This window comes from Rhineura floridana, chromosome 8 (assembly GCF_030035675.1).
Source record: "Rhineura floridana isolate rRhiFlo1 chromosome 8, rRhiFlo1.hap2, whole genome shotgun sequence".
NCBI lineage: Eukaryota > Metazoa > Chordata > Lepidosauria > Squamata > Rhineuridae > Rhineura > Rhineura floridana.
The window spans coordinates 15,605,093-15,613,275 of NC_084487.1; positions in this window are offsets into that span (position 1 = coordinate 15,605,093).

Consider the following 8,183-nt stretch of genomic DNA (forward strand, 5'->3'; position numbering starts at 1 on the left):
ATCTTGAAAGGTTATAAAGTTTACCTGAATCCGGGTGTGGAATTGTCCCAGTATTCAAAGGCCTACTGTTATTTATCTTGGACTTCATACATATTTTTTTTCACATTTAGTAAATTGTGCAGACTAATGAGAACAGGATGACATGATGACAGAACAGCAGATTAGCCAGGCTTTGATTAAGACTTATACATCTCATTGAACTGGATGCCCTTAAGTCAGTATTTTTCCAGCGTTTTAAACTTGGCCTAGCCTTCTAAATTTTACACTACCTTGGGGGCGGAACTGAACCAATAACCTGTTCCTAGCCTCTGACTATGTTCATGCAGGCTAATTGGCACTCACAAAGATCTGTGGGGACCTGCAACAAAATGTTGCAGCATGGTGGGCCCCTGTTTAGGGCTCCAGCATACCAACCATAAGCTCTTCCAGGATATTCCATTCAATTCCCCCCCTTGTTTTCTGTCTCCTCCCCACACACACACCTGCAACAGAAACTCAGCATTCTGTGGCCACTGAGTACGGTTAGTTCTCATAAGGCTGTTTTGGGTTTCCCTACTTTACTAGATGTCCCTACTGTAAAATAATGTTTCTAACTGGGAATGTGTTTTAGAATGTTTTTACTAACTGTGTTTTAAAATGTTTTTAACTGTTTTTAGACTGCTTTTCTTTGTCTTCTTGTTCAGTTGTTTTTGTTGATGTGTTTGCTGCCCTGAGCTCCTTCAGGGAAAAGGGCCAGATATAAATTCTAATTCTAATAGTAGTAGTAATACTTGTCCAACTCTTGGGGTTCCCCTAAAGCCTGTTGATATATCCCTCTTGTGTGTGCGTGGTGTGTGTTGGCTACATAAGGATCAACACTCACAGGGCTTATGTTGGGAACATAACTTCATGCTAAAGATGCTGTTTTTACCTCCGTTTTCTGTTTGCAGTAAGGGCTCAATAGCTGCAAACATGGTGTTTTCTTGTCACACTTGGGGGGTATTATCAATCAAGCAGTTTCCTACAGACCATGCCCTCTAATTTAGCATTTGCGCTCCCTCTGATTACCTGGCAACTGAGCATGCTCAGTTTGTTCTACCAGTAAGTTTCATTTAAAATAATAATAATAATAATAACCCGGAAGTGCAATTATTTGTATTTTCACTGGTACAATACAGCTGAAATACAAATCTTTGTTTGAGCAGTGTTATGCTTTTGTGCACAAGTTGGGGGGGGGAGAAAATAAAGGCACCATTTGCAGCAACATAAAAAAGCCTTGCAGAACAGGAGAAAGCAGCGGAAGTTGTTTGTCAGCCCACGGGAAATGAAATGAACAAAGGGAGGAGGAGGGAGTGGGTGTGGCGAGAGGAACGATTGACACACCCACCTAAAAGCATCAGAGCAAAGCGTCTGCAAGCCCTAGAGATACAGAGCGAAGACTTTTCCCCTTCCCTTTTCGGATTGTCAGAGGAATGGGTTAGTATGGATTCACAGGGAGAAAACTGTGTGATAGGTTATTTATTTATTTATTTTATTTATTTATTAAATTTATATACCGCCCGACTAGCAATAGCTCTCTGGGCGGTGAACATAAAACAACATAAAAATACAATAAATAACAAAACAATACTAAAATACAAGCAACAATCCAACACAGTAAACATTTTTAAAATTAAATCAGTATAACTTAAAATGCTTCAGAGAATAGGAAGGTTTTGACCTGGCGCCGGAAGGAGAGCAGAGTCGGCGCCAGGCGTACTTCCTCAGGGAGACTGTTCCATAGTTCGGGGGCCACCACTGAGAAGGCCCTAGATCTTGTCATCACCCTCCAGGCCTCCCTGTGAGTTGGAACCCGGAGAACAAACCTGTTCTGTTTGCCAGTAATGTAATGTGAACCATGCAAATTAAAAGGGGATGCAAGTAGCACCAGACACACAGTAAAACCCTGTGTACACGAGCCCCAAGTTCACTCTTAGTATATGGGGTGGGGAAGTGGATCTGGCCAGTGGGCCAGATTCTTATCTCCATATGCACTCACATAGGCTAAGTTTGACAGGGGGTGGGGCGACCAGTCAGGTGACCCCTTTTTGCCTGCGCAGTTTGCAGTCAAACAGCAAGGGTAATAAAGTATGCTCAGTGCTGATAATCAGCTGATTGTGACACTGGGGGAACCCCTGAACCAACTGCTATCAGCTGATAGTAAGTTCTTGGGTAGCTCCCCTCTCCCTGATGTTTTCCACCCATGTGATAAGGCCATGGCAGCATTTCATGGAGGATAAGGCTATGAATGGCTTCTAGTCTCCACAAGTGGAGGTGGCACATAGCCATCATGGCTAGTAGCTATTCCTCACCTTATCCCCCATGAAATGCTGTCATGACTTTATAACCTAGGTGGGAAACATAAGGCCTGTCCACCCTCAAGACTGTCTCTAGGCCACACCTTCCCAGGCCACACCCCCTCTGCTCAGGCCACACCCCTCACCAGCTCTGAAGCCGCCTCAAGTGCTTTTGCATTGCTGTACCATGTCCTTGAAATTCAGTAACAGATTAGTCAATCTGGCTCAGAAAGGTGCTTAACCTAAAGAAAAAAGAAAAATGTGCTTAACCTCAAACTACCTGCAACAAAAACACATCATATGCCAGAATGCTCAGGAAGATGAGCTCTATCACACATTCAAAAAGTCTGCTGGAATCACCTCCTAGGAAAATTACCCACCCTTCCTTTTATGGTGCTTTTGGTGGACATTTGTGGGGGTTTTTTACATTCCTCTTCTTACCACCAGGAAAAGAGGTAATAATACCATCATTTCCCAATGCTGAGGTATCACTAGCCTAGCTGCTAATAGACAATATGCGATTGAATCTTTATTAGAAAAACCATCCTCATTGTCAGAAGCACCCAAGAGTTCTGAGTATGAGTCACACCTCAATCCATGGCTGAATTATCAGTCCAGTGTTCAGCTCTGCCTACAAAGCGTCCATATTCTGGGGGTGTTGAGCCATCACGTTCCCAAAATCTACCAGAAGGGAAGAGGGGCATCACATGGCAGTCAGGAAATGTAGACTTAGATGGATAAATTTTGCAATGAGTGCAAGTTATCTTCCTTAAGTACATCACCACAGATGTTCACCAATAGGTTTTGTTCCACTGGTTGATAACATTTAAACTATGCTGTTATTCTGCTTTCTAAAAAAAAGGCAATTATGCCAACAAGCATGTAGTCTGTGTAATTTCCCAAAGGGATTGTCACAAGCTCCAGAGAACAGCCACTTAGTAAACTGGTTATGTATGCAATTAACAAGTGCAGACATTAGCTCACCCCTGTCTTGCAGCAGCCTGTAAAAAGATGTATATATATCTTTGTGAACAATACAACCTGTCTGACTAGGAGCCCATTCCTTGGTCTTGGAGGAATCTGTGAAGAACATAAGAAGACCTCTGTTAAATCAAGGCAAAGGCCCATCTAGTCCAGCATCCTGTTCTTACAGTGGCCTATGGCAAGGCTACATATAGAATCTGAGCACAATGGCATTCTCCCCAGTTGTGTTTCCCAGCAACTGAACGTTGGAAGATTCAGGATTCAGATTTCCTTCCATCAGGAGTCCAGCCAGCAATCTAGATGCAGACTTGAGAACACAGACATAGGACACTATGAGATTTATTTATTTTAATTTATTTCCTTACATTTATATCCCACTTTTCTTCCTTCAAGGAATCAAGGTGATATACATGGGGCTACCAGGAGGTCATCCAACCTGCCTCTCCCTCAAGAAAATGTTGCTTGCTACATGAAACAGAGCCTTTTTGGTGGTTGCACCCTGGTTATGGAACTCCGTTCCCCTAATGGCATAGACAGCGACACCCTTAATGACCTTCCTGTGCCACATAAATAACATTTTATTCATCTTCGGAAGCTAAGCAGGGTCAGGCCTGGTTAGTACTTGGATGGGAGACCGCCTGGGAATACCGGGTGCTGTAGGCCTAGAGGAAGGCAATGGTAAACTCAATACTCAATCTTTATTTGTGGCCAAAGACCCATACAACAAGATTAGATACAGAAAAGGAAATTATAAAATACATAATTAAAATTCCAGCTTAACAAGAAACTAAAACTCTTCATGGTTAAAAGAAAATCAGACATAAGGTTGTGTTGGCCATTTAGGGTACAAGGTTAGTTCATTTACTTTGGGCTGCATAGATGAATTTGGCTACAGCAATTGTAAGATTCCTGTTTGTACCATTTAAAAGCTGTTCTATCATCCTCGCAGGGGGTCTGTTAGGAAGCCGATTGATGTGGGGGTAAAGGAATTTAGACCGTTCAAAGGAGTATATTGGGCATGCAAGAAGGACATGATACAGAGATTCTATCTCTCCCACCCTACAGGGACAGGTCCTTTGTGCATGCGGTATCCCCCGAAATCTCCCTTCCAATACTGCTGAGTTAAGGCAGTTAAATCTCGCCTTAGAAAAGGCTTGTCGGAATTTGGGAATAGTTAAAAAGTCTAAATAGTAAGCATGCGAATTTATGTTGAAGCTCAAGTTATGGAAGAGTGGGGAGCATATTTTGGCTGCTGCTGTAATTGTACTTTGTCTATCTATGTCTTTAAGTCTGTTTCCGATAAGATGGTTGGCCGTTGATGGCTGAGTTGAAGATAACTGTTCTAACGAGTATCCTAGTCTAGGGAGCTTGGAATGAAAGGTTTTCAACCAGTTAGAAGAATATGTATCTTCCCAGAAGCCTTTTAGGTATCCATTTACGAGACCAAAGGAAAGTTTAGTCCAAAGTTTAAAAGCATACGACCATGCAAAGCATTCGATCGAGTTTAGTCCGGCTTCAAGTCTAAGGGCGGCACTTGGGATGCACCTTGGTACTCCGAAAAGGTGACGTAAAAAGATAGAAAGAACTGCCTCTACTCAGATATTGAAGGCAGCGATCCAGATTGGAACACCAAACAAGAGTTGGGGGATTACCTTTGTTCTAAAGATCTGAATGGCTGCTGGGATAAACTGCCCTCCTTTGATGTAGTAATAGCGTAAGATAGATTTCATTGCTGTGCGGGCCGAAGCAACCGCCGCTCGGATATGTGAAGACCAAGAGAGGGAAGAGTGGAAAATAATGCCTAAGTACTTATAGCTTTTGACCTGTTCAATTTTTTGGCCATTTACTGTCCACTCCTCAGCCGGAGAACGATTTGAAAAGACTAATATTTTGGTTTTGGAGAAGTTTATTTGGAGCTGATTATCAGAGCAGTAGTTCATAAAGACACGCAGTAAACATTTAAGGCCAATTTGAGTAAATGCCAGAAGAGCATCATCATCTGCGTAAAGCAGTATGGGGCATCTAAATTCACCTGTTTTAGGCGAATGTAGGTTTGGGGTAATACATCTTGACCCCAGGTTGTTTAGGAAGAGATTAAAGAGTAGGGGTGCCAATATACAGCCCTGCCTGACACCTTTAGTAGTGGAGATCGACCTGGTCAGGCCCCCATTAGTACCACAGCGTATTCGCTCAGAGGTCTCCTGATGAAGGGAATAAATTAGAAAAAGTAATCTCTTATCTATTGATAATTTTGCCAGTTTGTCCCATAAAATGTCCCTGGGAATAGAATCAAAGGCGGACTTTAAGTCCACAAAAGCAACATGGAGGGCTTTTCCCATATGGTTCTTGTATTTTTCGGCCAAGTGGTGAAGGAGGAGGCAGTGATCCAAGGTTGATCTATCAATGGTAAACTACCTCTGAATATCTCTTACCATGAAAACCAGATTAATATATCCAAAAGTTTCATAGGATTGCCATAAGTTGTAGTCAACTTGAAGGCATATAACAACAACATGACTAGGGAAAGGGAACCTCTAGATGTCGTTGGACTCCAACTCCCATCAGCCCCACCCAGTAGGCCTTGTGCCAGCAGGCGCCAGGTTGGGCCCTGGCCAAGTGCCCTGTAGTCCAGAGGAGCCCTTCCTTAAGGTGCAAGAGTGGAGCTCCCACTCCTCAGTTGTGGAGTGGGAGCTCCCAGGCACCCCCTGATATAGGTGGCCCATGTGCCCACCTCACCTATCTGTCACATTAGTGTGTCAGGCAACATGACATCACTAAAGGGTTGACACCCCACCACCATCTTGGGTGATGGTAGGCATGTGTGGACAGCGTGTGGGGCATGCACACTGACACAGGAAGTAGGTGGGCCTGGTGCCCTCCAGAGGTCATCAAACTTCATTCACCACAGCCACATGGCCAACAGTGAGGGATGGTGGAAGTCCAAGAACATCTGGAAGGCGCCATGTTGGCTATCCCTAGCCAATGCCAAGACCTCCTTCCCCTTCACCATTTTGCCATTTGTGGAGAAAGATGAGATATAAATGAATGAATGCATGCCTAGCATGAAGGAATGAATGACAGGAATAAACAGTCTTGCTCTTGTAGTTTTGGACTTGAGTTTGGTTTTACTCTGCGGGGGTCATCGCACCTGATGGCACACACCATCTCCCTTTCCAGTCCATGGCCCTGCCCTGTCTGGACTTCCGTTTGGTTTACAGTCCTTCAGCAACCCAAAGAGAGGCAAGGAAAAGCCACTCTCCAAGCCGTGTCACATCTGCAGAAATGCCACAGACTTACAGCACAGTTGCCACTGTTGCTATTTGAAGGATGGATGCAAGCAACATCTGCTACCAAGCAGATCAATCTAAGGGCTTCAATTGCATTTGACAGGTATAAATGCTCCCAGTCAGAATCTGCCAGATACAGGCAAATGAAATATTGTGGAAGAAGCCAGGACTGGAGGGAAAATATGAGCTTCGAGTGCCTGGTTATTTGCTGATAGATAATACCTAAAAACATGCCTGTTTCACTTTCTCATCTATTATGGGATCCTTATAGAGCCAATGAGCCTCAGAGGGACCGAACTCTCATCTCATGGTGATACCGACAGCCCCTCGGTTATACCTAGTGTGGCAGATGATGTATGTTTATCCATGTGGGCTTGAGACGAGATGTTTGTTTAATGTCTCTGTTTTGGATTTAATTGGTTTCATAAATCTAGTTGCCTGGGGAAAATGGGGAATAATTAAATGCAGTGGCTGCTGGTGACTCCATGTCAGTGGGACAGTAGAATCCGCTCCGAGTTCGAGTCCGAACTTCGAGGAGTTTCAGTGTTTCAGTTCTCATATTGTTTTGGAAAGTGCAACTGGAAAGATTCAGCTTAAAATGCGAACCGAATCAAACATCTCTCCCCCTCCTGACTCCTAACGGTATTATATGCTGAAGAGAAGTCATTCCTTCCCTCATTTATAATACAACTTGTATTACAAACACTAATACAAAGGGGATTGTGTAGGGTTTCAAACTCCCTTCCCAGAGTGTGAAACTGGAGCGTGGCCTTCCACCAGCCATGCAAGGGATCCAAGTTATACCCAACCTGGCAGAGCTACCTCTCATGCTGATGCCATCCAAAGAAGTTTGTGGCTTCGTCCAGGCCGGAAACTCCCAGAATCTGTGGGTAAGGGGCAAACTAGCATCCCAGGAGAGAACTGCTGGTATGTTCTGTGACAAAGAAATAATTAAAGGCTCTTGTGAGTGCAAAGCACACTCCCGTAGAGGAGGATGCATGAGTTATCTCTGAATGATTACAGTGCTCTGGCTATCCTTCCTTCCAATCAGCCTCCAATGGAGGTCTGCAATTCTGATTAGTGCTATGCCAAAAGTTCTCCCCCATTTGTTTCATTGCTCTCCATCAATGAATGAGAAAAGAAATTGCGTTTGAAAATGATCAATAGGGAAAGAAAAATCTCAGTGCAGTTTGCTCTTACCTTATTTTCAAGAAATGTTTGTGAGTAGGGATGGGTGAATCCGCCAAAGTTGGTTTCTTTCTGTTACTCATTTTTCCAGTCTTAAATTCAGTCCTCTACATTTCCACATAGAAACATATAATTGTAGAGTTGGAAGGCACCTATAAGGCCATCGAGTCCAACCCCCTGCTGAATGCAGGAATCCAAGTTAAAGCATACCCGACAGGTGGCTGTCCAGCTGCCTCTTGAATGCCTCCAGTGTCGGAGAGCCCACCACCTCCCTAGGGCATTGGTTCCATTGTCGTATGGCTCTAACAGTTAGGAGTTTTTTCCTGATGTTTAGCTGAAATCTGGCTTCCTGCAACTTGAGCCCATTATTCCGTATCCTGCACTCTGGGACAATCAAGAAGAGATCCTG